This window comes from Numida meleagris, chromosome Z, assembly GCF_002078875.1.
Source record: "Numida meleagris isolate 19003 breed g44 Domestic line chromosome Z, NumMel1.0, whole genome shotgun sequence".
Classification (NCBI taxonomy): domain Eukaryota; kingdom Metazoa; phylum Chordata; class Aves; order Galliformes; family Numididae; genus Numida; species Numida meleagris.
The window spans coordinates 47637524-47661739 of record NC_034438.1 but is presented as its reverse complement, the minus strand read 5'-3'; the positions used below and the strand labels follow the sequence as shown (position 1 = coordinate 47661739).

The 24216-nt window shown below is 41.9% G+C and overlaps 1 protein-coding gene across 6 annotated transcripts in view; it reads left to right on the top strand.

Annotated features, from left to right (window-relative positions):
• The window catches only part of FER (FER tyrosine kinase), a 185913-nt gene that overhangs the window by 392 nt on the left and 161305 nt on the right, over nt 1-24216 (top strand). For 2 of the 6 annotated variants that reach the window (XM_021379740.1, XM_021379739.1), the window contains exon 2: nt 20645-20730. The gene's annotated coding sequence lies outside the window, so the exon portion shown is untranslated. Of the gene's footprint in view, nt 1-2855; nt 2920-4895; nt 5028-13762; nt 13862-17767; nt 17900-20644; nt 20731-24216 lie in introns of those variants that run through there. The other 4 variants (XM_021379737.1, XM_021379734.1, XM_021379735.1 and 1 more) reach the window with 4 other exon arrangements.

Here is a 24216-nt window from a genome sequence, read left to right as displayed (position 1 = left end):
GGCTCTCCATGCCCGGACCGGCGGCCGCCCGGCTCCTCCGCGCTCTATTGGCACCGCAGCGGCCGATTCTCCGCCGACAGCTCCCGAGACGCCATGACAGCGGCGGCGGCTCCGCCCCGCCAGGGACGCGTGGGCGGGAGCGGGAGCAGCCGCGGGTTCCAGCCCGCCCGGCGGCGGTGGCGGCGGCTCCGCCCCGCCAGGCAGGAGGCGCGGCGGGCGCCATCCCCGCCCCCGCCCTAGGGACTGACTGCTGCCGGGGCCGGGGGTCCGAGCTCGGCGGAGCGGACAGGAAGAGGGCAGCACCCGGCAGCGGCACTGTCGCGAGCCGAGGGTCAGCGGCTGCCGCTCTGCCGTGTGTGGCCCCCGCGAACGCCGCAATCCGTCCCACCGCTTGTTCCCCTCTGGCGGTGCCCTGTGGGCTGGAGACTTCGTAACTCCTCGTAGGTTCTGTTTCGAGTCTGCGCAGCGGGCGCTTCTTAGGACCGCAGTGTGTGTGTGATGGTCTCAGAATACACTCCGGGTAGCTACAGTGTGCTAGCTCCTGGGCTTGGCATCTAGAGGGGCACCACAAGCTCACGTGTTTGGTGCATTAAGATGAAGCATGCAGAATGGCATTACCTCTTCCTTTCTGTCGGGGCTGCTTCTTTTCCATTGAACATACTCACCAGTGTGAATGCCTCTGGGTTTGTTGCTGTTTTCAACGACCCGTTTTATGTTCCCCTACCAAGAGAAAAAGGAAGTGGAACCTCCCAGCAACTTGATATAACTTTCCCACACTCTTTAACAAATTTCCTCAAGATAACTCTGATGCTCTGCCGTAGCTTATTGCAGCATCTTTGAACAAACTGCAATATGGGCCACATCTGAAACTCCTGATTTTCAAGACCAAAATAATTTAATGGGTATTATTTTAAGTATGCTGACAAGGTCATATACAGTAAAGGTGTGTTTTTCCAGCAGAGAACACTGCTGCAGTCTGCTGTGTGTGTTAGTCTTTGGAAGGTGCAAGGAGGTGGGAAGTTGATACTTGCAATCTGCCTGCAATCAAAACAAATTGCTACTGATGCACATATTATGGGATGAGTTATGTTAATAGTTACTGTCAGTGAGACAAATGCCTGTTTTCTCCTTTAAGCAGTTCCTTTTTGATCTATTACGGCACACCACCAGTGCTGCTGCCACTTTGGAATGTCCAGTTGTGCTGTGTTACTGCCAGAGGAGCCTAGCTTTGGGGGTGCTTCTTAGAAGGGAAAGATGAAGCCTTATATGTGCAAGGTTCCTTTCTGACTTACCAAAAACTTGGTAAGGCCTTAAGTTGCAACAGGGGAGGTTCAGGTTGGATATTAGAAAACATCTCCGCTCAGAATGAGCAGTATTGCATTGGATCATGCTGCCCAGTGAGGTGACAGAGTGACTGTTTCTGCAGGTGTTCAGGAAACACATGCATGTGACACTGAAGGACATGAGTTGACAGTTGGACTAGGTGATCATAGAGGTCTTTTCTGACCGTAATGATCTATGATTTTATTATCTAATTATCACTAAGATCCTCAGAATCATAGAATGATTTGGGTTGGAAGGGACCTCAAAGATTGTCTGCTTTCACCCTGCCTGCTGTGAGCGGGATAGACACCCACTGGATCAGGCATTAGATCAGGCTGCCCAGGGCGCTATCCGGCCTGACCTTGAACAACTCCAGGGATGGGGCATCCACAGCTTCTCAGGGCAGCCTGAGCCTTCCCTGCTTTCCCACAAGTGTAACTTAGTTAATTACTAAATCTCTCAGGAATGTTCTTCTCAGTTGGTGTGCGGACTGCTGTGTTAAGCACATCTGAAATTCCTCTGTCACTTGACAGAGCTGGGGTAAGGGATGGGAGGACTCGAGGGCAGGGTGATGTGAAGGAAAAGTGGGCCTTCCTTAGGAGGAGAGAAGTTAACATGTACTTCACTGTAACGAGGAGACTGAACACTGGGAAGCAACAGTGAGTGACTGTGTGCTGCGCTGTAAGCAGGTACTGCAGTTTTATTTCTCTTGCTGAAGGCGTTCTGTGCCGGGGCTAGTGCCTCACAGAGCATGCTGGAGGGTTTGCTGACAGCAGGCAGGCTGCTTCTAGGCTCCAGTCCCAGGCAGGCTTCCCATGGCCTGTGCTCTGCCTGCGCCGAGACCCTACTTCCTGCCTGCTGCAAGGAGAAATGGGCCGTCCTGTTGGCCCTTGGGCTGGCAGCTGGCCGGCGCTGCGCCTTACAAGGAGGTGGGCGAGCTGCATGAGGTCACTGCTTCTTAGGGAGGAGGATTTTCTTCAGTGTGTGGGAAGTGGGTCTGAAGGAGGAAGGGGGGGTCTTTGGCTGAGGGGAGGGAGGAGGAGCGGCAAGAGGAGAGCTGAAGTTCAATTCTGCAGAAAGTAAACTGCGTACACCCTCTTATCTGGAGTTAAAGGGGACTGCCCTCTAGTACTGCTGAGTTACAGTTTTTGTGTATTTGCCTTATTAAACATGGAATTAAAAAACTTGAGCAGGGAGAATTGTTATACAGGAGAGGGAGACTTGGAATGGTTGAGTATTTGGCATTTGATTAAGGAGTAAAAGGATTTAAAGTACTGTGTGTAAATATGCACATTTCTGCTGTATTACATTTGCATTAGGTAACTATGATGTCTTAGGAAAGATTTATTTTGAGAATTACTAACAGTGATTTATTGGAATTCATGATTTTGTTTTCAGATTTTAAGAGAGAGTGGTTGCCTTTATTTATAAGAGGTACATGTGTGGTGGGGCACGGTGCACAGTGCACAGGAAGTCTTGTGAGTGCTTAACGTGCAGGGTGTATCTATAATTACTTTCTTTTTTTCTTTAAGGACAACTTGTTGTGATGATGAATTTGGATTGCCATCATCTCATATCATGAAATCACATTTCAGGGTACGGCTGTAATTTTTTAAAATTATTTTGACAAGTTCAAGTGCAGAGTTAGGTTTGTTTCAAGTGCAGTCTGGAGCAATTGAGATTTTCTCAGTGCTGGGTGTTTCTCTGATGATGATAAGTTCCTGGTAAATTTGCGCTCTGTGTTGTTATTAATCTGGATGATTGAATTGTACTTCTACTTTAAGTCTCAGACCACTGTTTTCTCTACAGTCACCAATTTCCTTTACATTACTGCCTTTCTGCACTATGTGGATGGTGCCAAATGATTTAACTTCAGTTTCCAGCTTTCTTTCCCACATCTGAGCTTGTTACTAACTGGCTCACAGTGCACGTGTGGTTGACACAGCCGAGCACGGAGACAGCTCCTCATGCTCATTGCTGTTTTGTGGCTCAGTGACTCTTCTCTTGCCAGGGGTACTTGTTTGTCAGAGCTCCTCATCTCTGAAATGTATTGATTAGCATAAAAGGATGTAGTTCTGGTTGCTTAGTCATGTCTGTTTTGTGAGCTTGCTCCCTGAGCAGCAGGGATATTTTGTTAGGCTTTCTGATGTGATTCTGCTTCTTTTCTACTGGGGGCAGAGCTACTACTAGGGCCAGGTCTTGCACTTACTTTCTTGTTTGGCTAAATGTGGTGCAATACCAGTAGCTGTGTGCTTTGAGACGTTCCTGCCACATAACTCTGTATTGATGCAATCACACAAAACTTTCTACTGTTATGGGAAAATTGTCATTTAGGATATGCTTTACAATACTGCTTTCACGATAATGTAATCCATTTGAATTACAGTCTCATTAGGTGCCAGTAATGAAAATACATAATGAATAACTACTTAATAGTTGATAAAGTTAAGCATTTTTCTACATGGTGTTTAGATCTTGGTGTGAAGACTGTCCTTTCACAAGGTCTTTTGTAATTTTTCTCAAAAAATCTTAGTTCTTCCAGCCTTTATTTCATATTATGGTTTTGGAAGCTATTTATTTTAACTGAAGGAGCTGAGGCATGAAGAAATTAATACTTAGCATTAAAATAAATTACCATAATTAAGGCCTAATGAAAAATCAATTATCTTCTAAATAGAGGCAATCTGTGAAAAGTTTGTGAATTGTTTACTGTTATGTGAGAACTATTCGGCAGAAGAAGAAATGGAATCCAGAGCAATACTATACGTGTATTAATCACAAATCGTTTGTTCCTTGAAACTGCCTGTTTAGAAACTGGGAGACATAAAATTACAGCAATGAGCATGATGGCATTGTGAAGATGAGCCCCTCTGACAGAACACTGAATCATCCCCAGAGCACTCCATCCTCTAATAAACGAGTTGGGTGTTTATTGGGGAAAGCACTGTGGAAGTAATTACATGATCACGTAATGCATGTTCCAGGGAGGGTGGCAATTAGATTTTCATCCTCAATTTGTGAATCTTTTAATTTCACTACTTGATTTGTCAGCTCTGCTACTTTTCTCCAGCTCTGTTTATGCATGACTTTTTGCTTTAGAAAAACTGGAAAATCTGATTCCATACTTTTACAGCATATTGAAACTTACATTGTTATCATATTTACATGGTTTACTGTTTGTACTGAGAATGGCAATAGTAAGTTGTTTGTTTTTTTCTCTGAACAAAACAGACTGGACCGGAGTACTATTAATATTATTTTCAGAGTATTCAATGAAGCAGGAATAAGTTTATTGAATATTTGGTACTTTAATGCTCAGACAAGTAATGTATTATTAATATTTTAGCTGGTAATGAGTAAATAACAGTTTAACCTTGGTGACCATATGAACAGTTAAGAGTAGGGTCATCGTATAAATCTGTATAGTCTTTGAATACTTATCTGCTATGCAATTTTATGCGTTTTTTAAAATTATTTTTATAATGAAGTTAGTGTAGTATATTGCCCTTGAATTTTTTTCATTGGTTTCTTTTTTCCCCTTCAGGGAATATCTGAATCCATAGTAGTGGTTTCTGCTTGGAAATGTTCATTAATGTAAAATAGTGCCCCCACAAAACTTCTTCCAGAGAAGAGGTGCAGCAAATAAGGTGGCTAAATTTAAAAGATGTGAAAGCTTGGACAATTCTACCAAACACTGAATAAAGGTATTTTAAAAAAATTGTCCTATCCTTCCAGAAGAATATTGTGACAAATTCTTTTGTAGCCAGTTTCAAGGAAAATCTTTCAGCTTTGGAGTGCCCTTCTATAGATGAAATGCTAGAAAGCGTGGAAGCAGATGAACACACACCTGCTTTTTGTTGGTGTGAGTTTATTTGTTATGTTGTAGCGATAAGCAGGACTAACGCAATGGAAACAGTGTTACAAAAGGTGGAAGGAAAATACAGCGCTCACCCGGATTGGAAGATTTGGGGCTCGCAGGAAAAGGCTCCCACCAAGGAGGGATCTCCAGGCAGAGATCCTTCCTCAGGGGCAGTCAGCCCTTAAATGAGGCCGAAGAGGGGTGGAGCCAGGCTCCACCCCTTCTGGTTGCACAGGTGAATTGTCTTCACCTGTGCTCCCAGGGCTGACTGGGTCTTTCTTCCAGGTGCTCAATCAGTGGTTCAGGCCATGACTCAGCAGTTCCCATACATATGTGTTTAAAAAAAACCACACACACACCTATGAACGGTGTACTTTCCCTGAAGGAGAGTTGCCTTTCTATCATTTCCATAATATATATTTTTGTTTACCAATTCAATTCAAAAGGTGTGGTAACTGAATCTGAGCAGATAAAAGGAAATGCTTAATTTGCAAATGCACAAGAGTGTTAACAATTGAAAGTTGGGGAAAAATGAATTTGATGGGTGGACCGCTCCCTGGATAAGGAATTGGCTGGATGGTCACACTTGGAGTTGCAGTCAATGGCTTGATGTCCAAGTGGAGACCGGTGATGAGTGGTGTTCCTCAGGGATTGGTGTTGGGACTGGTGTTATTTAACATCTTCGTAGGCAACATGGACAGTGGGATTGAGTGCACCCTCAGCAAGTTTGCAGACGACACCAAGTTGAGTGGTGTAGTCAGCATGCTAGAGGGAGGGAATGCTATCCAGAGGGACCTGGACAGGCTTGAGAGGTGGGCCAAGGCCAACCTCATGAAGTTCAGCCAGGCCAAGTGCAACATCCTGCATCTGGGTCAGGGCAATCTCAGGCACAGGTATAGGCTGGGTGGAGAATGGCTTGAGAGCAGCCCTGAGGAGAAGGATTTGGGAGTGCTGGTTGTTGAAAGATTCAACATGAGCCAGCAACATGTGCTTGCAGCCCAGAAGACCAATCATATCCTGGGTTGCATCGAGAGAAGAGTGACCAGCAGGTCAAGGGAGGTCATTCTGCCCCTCTACTCTGCTCTCATGAGACCCCACCTGGAGTACTGTGTCCAGTTCTGGAGCCCCCGACACAAGAAGGATGTGGAGTTGTTTGAGCAGGTCCATAGGAGGGCCAGAAAGATGATCAGAGGGCTGGAGCACCTCCCCTACAAGGACAGGCTGAGAGAGCTGGGGCTCTTCAGCCTGGAGAAGGCTCTGAGGAGACCTTATCGCAGCCTTCCAGTACCTGAAGGGGGCCTACAGGAAAGCTGGGGAGGAACTTTTTAGAAGGACACATAGCAACAGGACAAAGGGAAATGGCTTTAAACTGGAAGAAGGTAGATTTAGACTAGATACTAGGAAGAAATTCTTTACTGTGAGGGTGGTGAAACGCTGGAACAGGTTGCTCAGTGAGGTTGTGGATGCTCCCTCCCTGGAAGCATTCAAGGCTGGGCTGGATGGGGCTGTGAGCAACCTGGTCTAGAGGGAGGTGTCCCTGCCTACATCGCGGGGTTGGAGCTAGATGATCTTATATGTCCCTTCCAGCCCAAACCATTCTATGATTCTATGAAGTGTGCCATTGAGAAACTGTAAAGAATTAAAGGTTTGTAACAAAGATTCAGAAAGGCCTTTCAAAGCCCATTTCTGCCTTTTGGATTAGATGAAGGTTGAAACTGGAGTGGGAAATCCCTCATCAGTAAATGTGTTAAGTAAATCTGATGAACAAACTTATTCGATGTCTAAAACATGTAATTTGTCCAAATTAGTCTTTTTTTTCTTTTTCATCGGAGAAGAGAATTATATACACACTTAACTCTGATCAGAAATCTCAGTTTTATTCAGTCCTTGTCTTCCTCTGAAGCTTCTTGGTTTTCTGTGCTGCATGCATTCTGACTTAGCTTTTGACTTGCTTTGTGGGCACCTTATGAAAGGAAACCTGCGTATAGCTGATGCGATTGTTTCCTCTGCTTCATCCATGTTACAGATGCACACTGCAGCAGGTTTGTGTTCTATGCAGAAGAACCTTCCAGAAGTATTCCTGTATGTGTGTGTCCTCAAATGTAAGGCTTCATGTTTACAAGTAGCATGCATTGGAACCTTGTGTGTTAAAATTATTGTTCTAGTGGGCTCTGACAGGGTGATCTCTCATGTTCCGGTGCTTTGTCATCAAAAATCCTTCCAAGCAGCCTCGGGGAGCATGGAGGATTTGTAGGCATTTGCGGTGTGGATGTGGTTAGCCTGTTTTCAGAGGGTGAGAGTGGTGTGCAGGTTAAAAATAAGACTATCATCAGTTGATCTGGATTGTGTCTGCAGTATGGTCCATAAGGACATTACAGATTTAGCTATTTAAACAGATGGCTGTTACCAGTTATTGCAGCAGGATGGCTCATGTCCTACGATATGGTTTTTCTTAAATTGGGATTTCAGATTTAAAGATGCAGTTAGTCAGATTCTCTTAAAGTGTCAATTCCCTTAAAGTGTCCAGGAGAACAGTAAAACAAGAATTCACAGAGGGATTTAAATAACTTGCATAAAATACAAATGTTCTTATCGTCTTTGTTTTTTTTCCTGAAGAATTACTGTCAGTGGTTCTATGTCCTGAGGAATGTTGACTTCATGAATAAAAAAAATTAGCTGCTTGGTATCTTATCTGGAAAGAATACTTTTGACATATGGAGTGAAATACTAGTGTAAAAAAAAAAAAAACCCCTAACAAGCTGCTATTGTAATAAGTTCACTCAGACTGAATCTTATGTATGCAGACACATTTCCACATGAAGAGTTTGTGCATGCCTTTTGTTGTTCTTGTGCACTTCAGCATCATTTTTTCTAGAGACACTGGAGGTTAAATGTCCACAACTTGTCATTGTTCTAACATCAAGTATGTTATAGTATAATTAAATATAGTTAAAACTTAGTCCATTTATACATTTTCAAAGGAGATAGTGCTTTTCAGGAGTGTTCTTCATAAGTCATCCAGATGAGTTACAGCAAATAAAAATTTCAGGCAGTGCCTTTTATCAAGTCACATTTTATGGTTTATATCCTGCAGTGTAAGAGTCTGAAAAATGAGCTGAGAAGAAGGGACTCTGTTCTTCTTGGGCTTGTATTTCTCATGGGCTAGTTTTCTGTGTAAAATACCATGAGGCTGATCTACATTTAATGTGATATAGTGCCAAGGAAATAAGTGACCTCAAGAAAAGGGAATGAACTATGAGTTAACTAAGCAGTGTTTAATAAACCAGAAGGTTGTAGTTAGTATAATGAAGGAGGAAAGAAGCAGCCACCACCTGATTGCTTTCTGAGTTTCTTTTCAATGAATGATAAATATTTGAAACTATACCATTTTTCTCTCACAGAGACCAGTATTGTCATGTATTACAAACTATTGGTGGGTCTTTAGTCTAATTGTTTCAGCTCCAGGGAGAAATTCTGTCTGATCTTGGGCCACAAGGAGAAAATAATACAGTTGGATCATAATAGCTCTGTGCAGCAGTGTAGGCCTGGGAAAGAGTGGCTTGAAAGTTGACTGGCAGAAAACAGGGTAGAGGGTGCTGGTTGTCAGCCAGCTGAACATGAATGAGCCAGCAGTGTGCCGAGGTGGCCAAGAAGGCCAGCGGCATCCTGGTCCTCAGTGTGGCACTGGTGAGATGGCACCTTGGGTATTGTGTTCAGCTTCGGACGCCTCTCCACAAGAAGAGTATTGAGTTGTTCAACTGTGTGCAGAGGAGAGCACTGAAGATGGTGAAGCGGTTATATAGCAAGAGCTATGAGGATTGGCTGAGGGAACTGGAATTGTTTGGTCTGGAGGAGGGGAGGCTGAGGGGAGACCTTATAGTTCTGTACAACTGCCTGGTAGGAGATTGCAGCAGAGAGGGTATTACACACAGAATCACACACAGAACTGCAGAGATTCGGAGGAACCTCAGAAGATCATTGAGTCCAACCCTCCTGCTAAAGGAGCTGCCTTACAGTAGGTCTTGTAGGTAGGCATTCATATGGGTCTCAAATATCTCCTTAGAAGGAGACTCCACAGCTTTTCTGAGCAATCTGTTCCAGTGCTCTGCCACCCTTACCATAAAGAAATTCTTCCATGTGTTTGTATGGAACTTTCTGTGTTCAAGTTTTAGGCCATTACTCCTTGTCTTATTGCGGTACACCAGTGAGAAGAGCCTGGCCTCATCCATTTGCCTCCCACCTCCCCTTAGATCATGAGTGTTCACCTTTTGGCTTGCTTGGGCTGCATTTAGTGAATAGAAATTGTCTTGGGCCACATATATGTAGGTTGCTCCGAAAATAATGCATCCTATTTATTTCTATGGAAACAATAACTGGTACAAAGAGCACAATAACACTTTGATAGAGCAAATCTCAGCTACAAAACACTGATTTCCAACATAATCACCACCACTAACTTTGCATTTTCATCTCCGATGAATAAGATCCTGCACGCTGCCCTCATAAAAATCTGAACCAGAGGAGGTGACCCACTGTCATCAAGGCTGAAACACACCATCCACCACCTCACTGTGCTCATATCCACTATTTGATTTCCATAAATGTTAAGCAAGCATCAGTGAATGTCAGTGGGTGCCATTTTTTCTGCAGGGAGGAATTCAGTGGCACATCTTTGCTTCGTATGCAGTTCCATGTCAGACGCCATTTTGTCAGAGTTCCCCTCTGCTGCCTTCTGTCACATGGCAATAAAATGTAATGGAATGTTGGTGGGAAGGTTACATCTCTGCTGTCATACCACCTATATCCTCCTCTGATGTTATGGGTCAACATAATAAAATAGGAGGCATTGCTTTTGGAGCAGCTCTCACAAAATATACAGTATTGGTAATGTATAAATAACAAAACATTTTAATTTTAAATATTTTTCTTAAAATGTTAAAAAAAGAAAGAGAAACAAAAACGTAAAACTAGTGGGATATTTGATCTTGTTTTTGTGAAGCTGATGCACTAGTCCAGTTCGATGGCAGTGGCTGCAATTCTTAGTGAGCTCTCAAGGTATTCATCTGAGATTTTTCATGAAATTTTACTCTTCCTGTACTTCATTTTTGAAAGTAATTGTTCAAAATGTGTGTACTGCCAAAAAGGGAGGACATGAGTAAAGTGTGATTGTGAAACGAAGGATATTTTTCTCTACTAAGATAGGGATTATGAAGGTCCAGTAAAGAGACATGATCAGATTTTTGAATTGAATATCCGATTGTAAGTCTATACATTCCATTTGAAAATTTACAGATCATATATCAACTGAAAATATTCTCACAAATGTGAATTTTTTTTTTTCATTTTTTTTTTATTCCAGTAATCTTGAAACCTCAAGGTGTGGAGGGCAGTCAACATGATCAAGGGACTGGATGCTATCCAGAGAGTCCTAGACAGGCTTGAGCAGTGGGTCCAGGAGAACCTCAGGAACTTCAACAAAGCCAGTGCAAGGTCTTGCACACGGGTTGTGGCAACCTCCACTACCAATACGTGCTTGAGGATTAAAAGATTGAACACAGCCCTGCTGTAAAGGACTTGGGTGTACTGGTGGATGGGAAGCTGGGCATGAGGCAGCAATGGAGTGGTGAATGGAGTTAAATCCAGCTGGCAACTGGTCAGAGTGGTGTTCCACAGGGGTCGGTGCTGGGGCCTGTCCTCTTCAATATCTTTACTGTTGAGGGCGTTGAGAGCACCCTCAGTAAGTTTGCAGATGACACCAAGCTGGCAGGAAGTGTCGATCTGCCTGGGGGTAGCAAGGCCCTACAGAGGGATCTGGACAGGCTGGGTCACTGGGCTGAAGCCAATGGGATGAGGTTCAACAAGACCAAGTGCCGGGTCCTGCACTTTGGCCACAACAATGCCAGACAATGTTACAGGCTTGGGGCAGAGTTGCTGGAAGATTGTGTGGAGAAAACAGACCTGGAGGTATTGATCGATGCTCGGCTGAGCATGAGCCAGCAGTGTGCCCAGGTGGCCAAGAAGGCCAATGGCATCCTGGCTTGTATCAGAAATAGTGTTGCCGGTAGGAGTAGGGAAGTCATTGTCCCTCTGTACTCAGCCCTGGTGAGGCCACACCTCAAGTACTGTGTCTAGTTTTGGGCCCCTCACTGCAAGAAAGACATTGAGGCCCTGGAGCGTGTTCAGAGGAGGGCAATGAAGCTGGTGAGGAGTCTGAAGAAGAGGACGCTCAGGGGAGACCTTACTGCTCTCTATAACTACCTGAAGGGAGGTTGTAGTGAGCTGGGGGTCGGCCTCTTCTCTCGTGTAACTAATGAAAGGATGAGGGGGAATGTCCTCAAGTTGCGCCAGGGGAGATTTAGGCTGGACATTAGGAAACCCTACTTTTCTGAAAGAGTGGTCAGGCGCTGGAATGGGCTGCCCAGGGAGGTGGTGGATTCACTGTCCCTGGAGGTGTTCAAGAAACATTTAGATGTTGTGTTGAGGGACATGGTTTAGTGGGGTTATTGGTGGTAGGTGGATGGTTGGACTGGATGATCTTGTAGGTCTTTTCCAACCTAGCTAATTCTATGATCCTATGATTCTAATGTGCCCTCGCAGCCCAGAAAGCCAGCCGTATCCTCGGCTGCACTGAAAGAAGAGTGGCCAGCAGGGCAAGGAAAGTGATTCTGCCTCTATGCTCTGTGCTGGTGAGACCTCACCTGGAGTACTGTGTCCACATGTGGAGTCCTCAGTACAGGCAAGATGTGGACCTGTTGGAGTACGTCCAGAGGAGGGCCACAAAAATAATCCAAGGGATAGAACACCTCTTCTTTGAGGGTAGACTGAGAGAGCTGGGGCTGTTAGGCCTGGAGAAGGCTCCAAAGAGACCTGAAAGCGGCCTTTCAATATCTGAGATTGGTTATAAGAAAGAAGGGGACAGACTCTTTAGCAGGGTCTATTGTGATAGAACAAGGGGAAATGGTTTCACACTAAAAGAACGTAGATTTAGACTGGATATAAGGAAAAAGTCTTTTACAGTGAAGGTGGTGAGGCACTTGAACAGTTTGTCCGGAGATGTGGAGGAAGGTCCATCCCTGGAGACATTCAAGGTCAGGCCAGAGAGGGCTCAGAGCAACTTGATCTAGCTGTGGATGTACCTGTTTGACTGCTGTGGAGCTGGACTAGATGACCTTTAAAAGTCCATTCCAACTCTATGGATTCTGTGATTTTGTTTTCAAATTCCTTTATCAAAACAGAAATCACAACTGCATATTCTTTGCTGTTCAGAGCCCTGAGTTTAGCCAGTGCATCAAAATGCATACAGTTTTCTTTCCTTAGTTTGAGTAAGCACCGCCCTCTCCGTGCCCTGGTTTCAGTTGACACAACATTAATAGTGCACTGATGATTTGGTTGTTGCTGGGGAATGGACGGGTGCCTAGGGCCGTTTCACTGGCAAGAGCCACCACCTTTAAATCACAGGGGGAGGGTGGGCTGGATTGTGAGCCATGCTGGGCCGCATGTGGCCCGCAGGCCATGGATCGGACATGCCTGCTTTAGATTTTTATAAACGTTAATCAGATTCCCCCTCAGTCTTCTTCTCCCCAGGCTGAACAGAGCCATGTTACTCAGCCTTTCCTCACATGGGAGATGCTCCAGGCCTTTTATTGTCTTTGTGGCCCTCCAGTGGACTCCTCGTAGGAGATCCCTGTCTTTCTTGAACTGGGGAGCCCCAAACTGGACACAGTATTCTAAATGTGGCCTCATCAAGACAGAGTAGAGGAGGAGGATCACCTCCCTCGACCTGCTGGCCATGCTCCTTTTAATGCACCCCAGGATCTCACTGGCCTTCTTGGCCACGAGGGTACAGTGCTGGCTCATGGCCAACCTGTCATCCACCAGGACTCCCAGGACCTCTTCCATTGATCTTTTCCTGCAGTGGTGGGTGATAGCACATGAGGAATTGGCTTCAAGCTGTGCTAAAGGAACTTTAGATTGGATATTAGGAAGAATTTCGTTATGGAGAGGGGCTGCCCAAGGAAATAGTGGAGTCCTTATTCCTGGAGGTATTCAAGGGATTTGAGGATGCAGCACTAAGGGACATGTTATAGTGATGGGACTTGGTAGCTCAGCTTGGTAACCACTAAGCCTTATGCTGATTAGGATCTTTTCAACTTAAATGTGATTCTATGATTCTGAGCAAGTGATGATCAAGAAATGAAACAGGAGGTTCAAATTCTTCCTAACCAAGTGAAGATGACATGTAATAGAATAAAAGAAATTAGTGAAGGAATGCATAGATGTGTATAGAACAAATTATTAGTAAACAAGGTTACCAGAGAAGTCCTTAATTTCAGCATTGATTTTTGCTGCCCTTTTCACTGCAGTTGTTTCCATCTTCACTATTCATTCAAAACCTCTCCTCTTGAAAATGCCATATTTGACTTGTCTTTTATTCGTGCTTGTTTAGAAATTTCTTTTATACACTTGAAAATCAGCATGAGCTGATCTCTGTGTTGATTTTTTTTTGGGGGGGGGGAGGGGAGGGCAACTTTTTTATAATTCTAGAATTGCAAGCTTCTTTGTAACAACTTTCTCCTTTAGGAGGTAGAACCTTTGCAACATCAGAGTAGCAGGACTGTTTATACTTCTTCAGAAGACCTACCAAATGCATGAGATGAGGATGATAATAATAAAAAGCAGGTAATTGAATTAGATTTTTTTAGGCCAGTATTTCTCTGCTATTTGTCAGACCTCACCAGTGAATGCTGTTGTTAATGACATCAATATATTCATGTGAAAAAAGGAGAAATTTGGAATGATGTTGGTCCATAGTTTAATTCCTGCTTGAATTACATTATTTTTTGAGTATGCAGGATATGCATCATACACATATATGGATATGCGTACATGCACATACAGAAAGAGCTGAGAGAATCCTATCTTTAGTTTGGATCAGTACAGTTAGAAAGATGGAACAGCTACAGCTTTAATTCAGGATTTTGATTTTCCAGTCTCTGAAACAGATCAGAATAAAATACTCTGTACCAAGTGACTGGAATTGTTCCTTACAAGCTATGGAACTGCTCATTTCCAATTTTGAATAAAAACGTGGAATAGCCATGATCAAAGGAAGACTACAGGAACATAGCTGTAAAGGGAAAAGCTGTGCAGAAAACTCAAACATTTAAGAAGGCTGGATGTATTTGATCACAGCTTCTGCCGAGATAGAATCGTCTTTACTAACGTGGAGATAATTGTTGCACCACTGCTGAATACAGAGTTCAGAGGAAATTCTTTGTTCAGGTCCTTTCTATTCAGTGCTTTTCTTTGGCTTCCCTTGCAGTCTGTAACATAATTTAAAGGAAGTTTAATTCCTGGAAAAATACAGGAGGAAAGCCTTCTTTATTTGTAATCCTGTGGGAGGTAATTAGAAACTAGGTGCGTATCCCCTTTGTGAGTGAGCTGCGGGATTAGTGTGTTGTTTTCTATGTGGCATTGCCACTTTCAGAGTTGCTGGGAGTGCTGCAATGAGTCCTGAGGCACAGTGGCTGAGTATCACTGTGGCAGCCAGTCTTGCTCTGCTCTTCTGAGCCTGTAGCTGCCTTCACCTTTGTGTACTCTTCTGCCTGGTGAAATTCAGCCTCAGTCACTCTCAGCGGTTCTGGCCTGGTTTCACCTGGTTTCACCTGTGACAAATGGGGTGGGGGGACCCACAGACCCACACCCTGAGATAGGGCTGAAAACAAAACAGAGGCAGTCAGCTAAGTGAGACAACTAATTTACTAAATATGATAGCAGAATGCAAGATAACACAATATAATACAATATAATTGGAATTGAAGCTAATAAATAAAATGAGAGTGTCCAAAACCAAAGGCCTTACTCTAATGCTGAAGGCGAGATTGCTAGGGAGCACACACTGCAGTGATGAGCAGTAAAAGAAGAGGCAGTCTTGTGACTCCTGAGCCATTGTGTCTTTCCCTCTGAATGGAAACCAGAAAAAAAACAGTGAAGTCTTCTGGGATTTGTAGTTTTTCTCTTCTGAGAAAGGTACTCGGAAATATCGTCAGTCCACAGAACTAGAGCATTAACTCTTTAACTACCAGTGCACTACATGATGTTATGACGTGGAATACCAATAACAAAGCTCATAAAACCATGACAGTCATCTGCCTTGCTATTTGCCTGTGGCTGTTGAGTAGAATTTTCCACATGATGGATGCAAGCTTGGTTGAGCAACTGCTCCTGAAGAGCATCTACTGTGTAGCTCTCTTCCGCAGTGCCAGCTCTTGCTTGTTATCTGTTTTTTACAGGAGGTCTGAGCTGGTGGTGGAATGTCTGGAGGCCAGGATGTGTAAGGAGCAGTTGAGGTTCCTGCGTTTGTTCAGCCCAGCGCAGAGGAGGCTGAGGGGAGGCCTCATGGGGTTTGCAGCTCCTCACGGGGAGTGGGGGGCAGCAGTAGCGCTGAGCTCTGCCCTCTGGTGACAGTGACAGGAGGCATGGAGCTGTGTCAGGGGAGGGTCAGGGGGGTGTTAGGAAAAGATTCTTCATCAGAGGGCAGCAGGTATGGAACAGGCTCCCCAGGGCATTGGGCATGACTGTGCTGGATTTCAAGGGATGTTTGGACAGTGCTCTCAGACATAGGGTTTGAATTTTGGATGGTCCTGTGTGGAGCCAGGAGTTGGAGTCAGTGATGCTTGTGAGCCCCTTCCAGCTTGGGGTATTCTTTGGTTCTGTGATCTAATATAGAACATGTTAAGGATGTTTTCAGACCATAAGGAGCTGGGAGCGACTGCAGGCGTTGTGGAAAATGAGCATGTGAGACCCTCTGGAACAAAGCAGCATGTGTCATTAGGTGGACAGGAGAATAGCGTACATAGGTCATAGGTTAAAACAGTATTTTACTGTTGGGAAAAAAAAAGCATTAAGGTTTGAAAGTCATATGCAGCAATCTCTGCTCTTCTCAGCATTGGGAGCCCTCCACCACCGTTCCACAGTAGGCTTTGAGTTTAACTGAGATGGGGACCAAATTTAAGTGATTTCAGTGGTCTACAAAATTATTTCAAATAAAAGACTGAAAGAATTAGAATTGGTTAGGCAAAAAATAGTATGCTCAAGTTGCAAAGAATATAGTCTCTTTTCTCTGTTCTTAAGTCACAAGAAGATAAAATTTGGTCACTGAGAAACTTTTCCCCATGCTAGTAGCAGAGGAATGCTAAATTGGAGAAGATAGGCTTGACAGAAATCTTTCTGCTGTGGATAAGTATCTTTCTTTGGTGGTTATGGAAATATTTAGGTGGTGCCTTTAGGTTGTCTTATGTGATTGTTAGTAACTTAATCCCATCACATCTATTACTACCATTTTCATGTTTGAAAATAATTCCTTCAGGTAAGCAAAAACTTTTTAGTCCAAATATGTTTTTTAATTCTAATCAGAGAGGGGTCTAAAAGTGGTTTTATTCTTTTTGATAGGATCACAGATGCTAGAGAAAACCACGATTCATATAGCTGCAGTACTTACTGCTGACATAGGACTGTTGCCACAGATGTAGAGTAGCAGTTCAGCTGGCATGTGTTTCCTACTTGTGCAGTTTGGAGATGTCTTGAGGTGGATGTTCTGTGTCTAAGATTTGTTTCATGAATTTTTTAATAATTTTTGAACTTGTTTGTTTCTTGGTCTCAAAATATCTTTAGGTATTAAATTCATTTAATTATTTACTTGGTGAAGAAGTACTTAAGAACAACTTTTTAAAGTTTCAATTGATGTTCCCATATTCTTCTGGGAAGCACTTCAGACATCTGATATATCATGCCACTTTGTGCTATCACTTTTTTTGTACTTTCATCTGACACATCGTGATTACATGTTTTGCAAGCTAAAAAATTCTCTTCGCTTTCTTTTGTGCAGAAGCTGTTCCATACTCTGATCAATATTGCCTGTACTTTATGTTGTTCTTCATGAGACAGAATAATTAGGAGATACAGGAACACCATTCTTATCAGCAACTTGAGAATATATTCTGTGATGTTCTCTCCTCCCTTCATAAAAAAAACTCTCTGATATTCTGGATATTTCCAAACCTGACCACTTCAAAGCACTGAACAAATGTTGCTGAAGATGTATGTTCAGAGACAACCAGTGTTTTCTCCTGTGTGTTGTTAAGCAACCTAGAATGCTACACAGCATTTCTGATAAGTGATTTCACCTGCTGTTTTACATGCCTGTTGCTCAGTATTCTGCATTTTGTCTGCAGGTTTTTGTTATGTAGCATCAGTTTTGATTGCGTATATTTAGTACTGTTTACAAGCTTAAGCACAGATGTTATATGAAATGGTAGATATTTAGGTGACCAATCCAAACAGATGAACATGGCCTGGCATGGATTCTGATGGCACTTCTGAGTCTGTCCCCTGTGGATCTCTATTCCTTAAATCTCATGCTACAAGCTTCCCTTCTGTAACAACTTCCTATTAGATAATACAGCTAAAACTTTTCAGACGTGTTTTCTTTGCTACCCTTGTCTATCATCTGCTTGATTTCCCAGTGAACTCTTTGAATTGCAGTACATGACATTCCTTTACAATCGGTATTGTTTTTCTCACCAGATTCCAGTTTACAGATTCTTTAGTATGATTTTAACACCTTCCCCACTGTGGAAGTCAGACATTGTTGTACTTTTCCCTGTCAAGCTCTGAAGAAAAAAGAGTTTATTTTCTGCTCTCCACTCTTCTTCACTAGTGAGTAATCACTACTTTAAGCCTAAGTTTTTGTAGTATTAGTAGTTTGTCAATTTCATACTTGGTACTGTACTCAATTTCATACTTGGTACTGTAACACTTCTATCGAATAGGAGCTGCTTCTGGTGAATTCTTACTATTAATTTGTTATTTTTAAATGTTCCTATAATACTTCAGGGTGCCCCAAGATCTGGTGTGTGATTTGCTTTGACTTCCTCAGCAATAATTGAAGAAAACAAGAGTTGATCTAGATTTTCTTCTCTTTCCTTATCATGCTTTAATTCTCTTGTATCTTCATTGTCTAGTGGTTTATTGCATTGAGGAAGCAAGCTGTTTGTACCTTTCAGTTTCTACTGTGTAGGAGGCCAGAAATAGTGATAATATTTTGTCACTGTCTTTTAGGTAGCTGTATGATTAGTTTACTGACAAGATTTTTTTATTGTTTTGTGTAGTGGTAAATATACTCCTATCAATCAGACCAATATTGGAAAGATTTTGTGTTACTAGTTTCAAATTCTACAAATGACCTCCATGTAGATGAAAACAAGCGCGTAGACATGAAGTCAGAAGTAACCAGAAATAAAAAAAGAACAAAAAAAAGGTGGTAGTGTGCTTTATTTTTGTAGTAACAGACAAAAAATCTCCCTTCTAACATGTTGAATAGTATTGTGTTTAAAAAAAGATGCGCATTTTACCTCTGTGCAGAGAGCGGAAAATGCAGCTTGTCTCTGTTTTAGTGGCTGCAGTCTGTTGTTTTATTTAGAAACAGAATTTTCAGAAAGGATTATTTTAGCACACGTGGTTTTTTTTCACAATTGCCTTCATTCAGATGTTGATGGTAGTATGCATTTTACTACCATGTATCCTATCTGAAGCAAGAAAGGAGAAAAAAGAGTTTTTCTGTCCAGTGGAATTCTGACATTTCTAATTGGTTTATATTTGTGATGGGAAGATAGGAGCCAAATTGATGAGAGCTGTTTTGAAGGTAATGCCTCCTATTTTAGGATGTTGGCCCATGATGTCGGAGGTGGTATTGATAAGTGGAGGCTGAACCTTTCCATCAATATTTGGTTACAATTTTGTACCCTATGACAGATGGCAACTAAGGAGCAGTCTGACAAACTGGCGTCTGACATGGAATTGCATATGAAACAAAGTTGGGTCATTGAATTCGCCCATGCAGAAAAAATGGCACCTGTTGACATTCATCAACACTTGCTGAATGTTTATGGAGGCCAAACAGTGGATGTGAGCACAGTGAGGTGGTGGGTGGTGCATTTCAGCAGTGACCAGAGGTCACCTCCTCTGTTTCAGACTTTTACAAGCATGGCATGCAGGTTCTTGTTCATTGCTGGTTAAAGTGTGTAGCTCATAGTGGCTACTTTGCTGAAAATTAATGCTTTGTAGCTGAGAATTTGCTCTATCAAGCAGTGTTCTTGTGTTCCGTGTATCAGTTGTAGTTTCCATGGAAATGAATGGGAGGCACTACTTTTGGAACAGCCTATGTATTGTAATCATTTGCTCTTGTTGTTTTACTCTTGGTAGTTGCTGGTGGAGACTTTCTTTTATGTATTTAAATCTTGTGCTTTGCAAGTATTCCCTTCTTCTATTAAAGACCGAATGCAACAGTGATTCTCGTCTAGTGCATTTTTTTCTCCTTTCATATAACTGCCCGTGACTGCTGTTTCCTTGCAGTGACTGAATGTAAGCATTACTTACAGTCTTTCCTATTTTTGGTAATGGAGAATGAAAGTTTTGTATTTATATTAGGCAGCACTTTGTTTCTAGAATATCACTAAGTAACAAGAAAGGAATACTAAATAATATCTGCTTGAATGCTATTTGTTCGCATTCTGTCCTCTTGTAAGATTTAAAACATGTGTTCCATTATTTATGCTTTGTTTTAAACTTAGAAAATAATATGCAAAAGATTCCTGATTTAATTTTAAACTGGTATGAGATTGTGCACAAATGCTTAAGATGAGTCAAAATGTAGCTTATACACAATAGCTTGCACTTGCAAGCTGCATGCAAAGCATCTTTCTAATTACTTTTATATATTTTCTTATATAAAACCTTAAAGATTCAGCCTTGTGTGTTGCTGTTTGCTTCACCTAGATTGCAGTTCAGAGTTGCAGCTTGAAATTTGAGTGCTGTGGTCTTTTTAACTGTCTTTTTACTGTTCTAGATATTACAGTAACTAGAGCAATAGAAGAAATTTCTGTGCTTACTTGGTCCCTTTCTCATGTTGCTATTTGTTTTCTTGCAGTCTAGTGAAAATATTACTATTAATTTTTTCTTGCAAATTTTGTCAGTGAAGTATGCCAATGGATTTTAGTTCCCCATGCTTTTGTTTTTCTTATTAATGGCTTTTTTTTTTCCTGTTTTTATCAAGGGTAGAGGTCAGCAATAAATTGTCTAATTTTCCAGACTTAATACACTGCTTCAAAAGAAAAGAGTTTTCTCAAAAAGTAAAGTAAATAATTAAATAAACTTCAGCTACTTGCGTGTAGAAAAAATACTTCATCTCTCAAAACTGGCATAAAGTGATAGCATATGACTACTTGCAGTCATTTAAGAAATCTTCCGAGATTTTTGTTTTCCTCAACTGTATCTTTTTTGCTGTTTAAATATTTTCTATGGTTAGAAACTGACAATGGAATGCAGAGTATCTAGTTTTAGTTTTGCAATGTGTTTAAAAAATGCTGAAATAAACCCAAAATATTTGATCTCTTTTTATTTCAGAGAACTGGAAAGTGAAAATCAGAAGAAGTAGCAGCTGATGCAAGGAGAAGTATACTAAGGATCATTACTTGGGGATATTTTTTAAGGTGTGTGCTCTGTATTTTGCAGAAAAGTAATCCTAAAAGTAAGCTGCTTATTTTGCTGCGGGTAGAGTAATATTTCAGACTTATTTTGGAATGATCAGGGTGGGTTTATGTTGCTGCTTTGAATATTTATTGGTGGCAGTAGCTCTGTGGAAGCATTGGTTCATCTCAGCTGTGTTCATACACTTAGCATCAAATACATGTGTGAATAATGTTCTGTGTATGTGGCTAGCATAAAGGAATGGTAGTTAAAACATATGTTTTATGTTTCATGATGTACCTTCTGGGAGCATTTCCTATACTAGGAGAAATTCAGTAGTCTAGTTTTTATTTAGTGTGTGGATGGAGGGCTAAGAATGATTTGTTTCCTTGTTTTAATGTAGAATAACTAGTGTAAGCCTCACATTCAGAAATTGAGGTGGACTGTGTAACAGATCAATCACCTTTTATAAAATTGTTTTAGAATCTGTGTAGAAGCCTTGAATTCCTGAATTCAGGTCCTCATTCTTTTTCTGTTTTTTGCAATATTGTTAACATTTCTAGAAAGGGACTTCAAAACATGTGCCAGCCACAGTGATTTGGAACCTTTGTATGTTTAGGAGCACAGGAGTTCATAGCAGATCAAGAGTGAGAGTGATGCTTTAAGCATACTGTTTCCATTCCATCTGCTGGGGGTGCAGATGCGTGTTATGCTTCCTTGTTCTGAATATAACTAGTGGCATGGCATGCTTCTGTTTTGTGGCTTATCAGTTGCCTGCCTTGGCCTGGACAGTTCATCGCTTGCATTACAAAAACACAGGTTCCATCTGGTGGAGGTGAATCCATCATTATTTTTCAGATAAGCAGTCACATTCTTAGATATATTTCATAGCAATGTGTTAGAGAAGACCCAAGCTGTTAAAGGTAGGAGAGCATCCTGGGAAAGCATTGCTATGTACGTGCTGTTCTTCTCTGCTTGTTTGCTTTTGATTGTTGTTAGGCAGCTAGTACCTTTGATCTGACACACTACAGCCAATCTCATGTGTCAGGGGATATATTGCAATCATTAAGTGCAGGTTGGCTGTGAAAACAGCTTTCTTCAGTAGCTGGAATCCAGGAAGACTACTAATGCTAGAATATTGGCTTTATTGTTGAAAGGAATGTTACAATATAGAGGAATTAAGTGACTGTCATTTAAGCTTTTCTCTTAATACTGAGAAATTTTAACTTCCTTTAGAATCATAGAATGGTTTGGGTTGGAAGAGACCTTAATGCCTTCCACTTCCAATCCCCTTGCAGTGGGCAGGGTTACCACCCACCAGATCAGACTACCTATTCAACTTGGTCTTGAACACTTCAAGGGATGGGGCATCTACAACTTCTCCAGGCAACCTGTTCCAGCACTTCGCCACCCTCTGAGTGAAAAATTTCCTCCTAATGTCTAACCTAAATCTCCTGTCTTTTAGTTTAAAACCATTCCCCCTGTTCTATGACCATCAAACCCTGGAGCCCTTCTCTTCTCCAGGCTGAACAAGCCCAGCTCCCTCAGCTTTTCTTCATAGGAGATTTGCTCCAGCCTTCTGGTCATCTTCATGATCCACCTCTGGACACTCTTCTACAGATCCATGTCTTTCCTGTGCTGCAGGCCTCAGACCTGGATATAGTACTCCATATGAGTCCTCATAAGTGCAGAGTAGATGGGGACAGTCAACTCCCTTGCTGTTCTGGCCACCCCTCTTTTGATGCAGCCCAGGATGCTACTGGTCTTCCAGGCTGCAAGTGCATGCTGCTGGCTCATGTCCAGCTTTTCAGCTGTGAGGACCTGCATGATGTTCTTGGCAGGGCTGCTCTCATTGACTCTGTACACATCTGGAACTGTCCCATCCTAAGTGCAGCATCTTGCATTTAGCCTTGTTGAAGCTTATTAGGTTCATGTGGGTCCTCTTTCCAAACCTGTCCAGGTCCCTCTGGATGGCATCTCTTCCTTCTGTTACATAAACTGCACTACTCAGCGTGATGTATACTCTCTGTGTCAAAAGGTACTGAAGGGCACATGTCTTTGATAAAGATACTGAAGAACACATTGCTATAGTAGTGGCTGAGCTGAGTCACACACTGTCTTCAGTAACTCTAAATTTAGAACTGTTTCAGAATGGTTGCTCATCTGCAGTGCATTGTTGAGTGTACATGGAGGGTTTACTACCTTTCAATGATTACTTTGTAATTTTGTGAGTGATTATAAAAAAGAAAATGACTAATTTTTTTTTTAGAATTGGCTCTGCAACATATTGTAACTGTTAAAACTTAGCAAATATTGATTGACTAATTTGCCTATCCACTGGTTTTAAAGTAGCGTGTATATCTCAAAACTAAACTAACTGAAGTTCATTTGTCCTCTTTGATGCCACTTTTATGAAACATACTAAAATTCACTGTAAGACTTATTTGGCATGTGAAATGCAAGATAAATCTCATGCGTATCTACTAGAAGTAGGGAAGATATCTTCACAGTGAGAGCAAACAGCTCTTGAAGGTTTTTTTGTTTCTGTTTTTTTTTTTTTTTTGTATGAATTTGTCATATTGTGTTTCCATCTGGCTACTTCAAAGCATGATGCCATCTTAATTTTCTTTCCCATTAAGAGTAACTATTCTTCCATGTCTTTTTGAGGGATTTTTTTCATAATATCTTTAACACTACCTCCCATTGATTCCACAGTAAATTGTTCCTTTATTTACGTGTTGTGTTGCACAGCTCTATTTTGCCACTAGTAACAGTGATCATGGAGAAGTACGAGCAGGAGCAGGCCAGAAACAACAGCCAGGCTTGTCCTCAAATTGCATCTCCCACTGCTGTGGTTGAAACAGAGCGCCAGTTTGATGTGTCATTGATCTGACCCTGAATGGCAGCTATCAACTTATCTGTCCATGCTAAACAGGGAAATATCATACCTGGAAAAATACCTGTCTGCATTAATGCCATCTGTAGTCTCTTTTAACATTGGACCTTTGAAATAGGTTTGCACTTTTAAAAAGTATTATAAATACAGATTACATAGAAAACATCTATTAATCTGTTCACTAAATTGTACAATTTTGACTTCAAATAAATGACTATATATCTACTGGTTTCAGTTGTTTCCCATATAAAATCAAGAGTGTTGGGTTTAGCTTCTAGACCATTAAGTAGCTTGGATCTTGAATATGTGTTAACTACTTTTTTGCATCCATAATCCATATTCAGACACACAAAATGCATCTGAGATTAGCTGAATTTTTTGATTCAACATTTTCAAATTTTACAGGGAGTGCAGAGGCAGAGGTTGAGAATCGTCAGCTCTAAAACTTTATCCTTGGTAGTCTTACCAAATCAGTTTTATCACTTTTGTAAAACAAATTTTTCCTTTGCTATTTCTGTCATAGTGTGTGGAATAACTGAGAACAAAGATTGGTATCTAGTGTGCATACAGTTCTTGTCTGTGTATTCAGGCATCTACTATTATAATGTAAAAA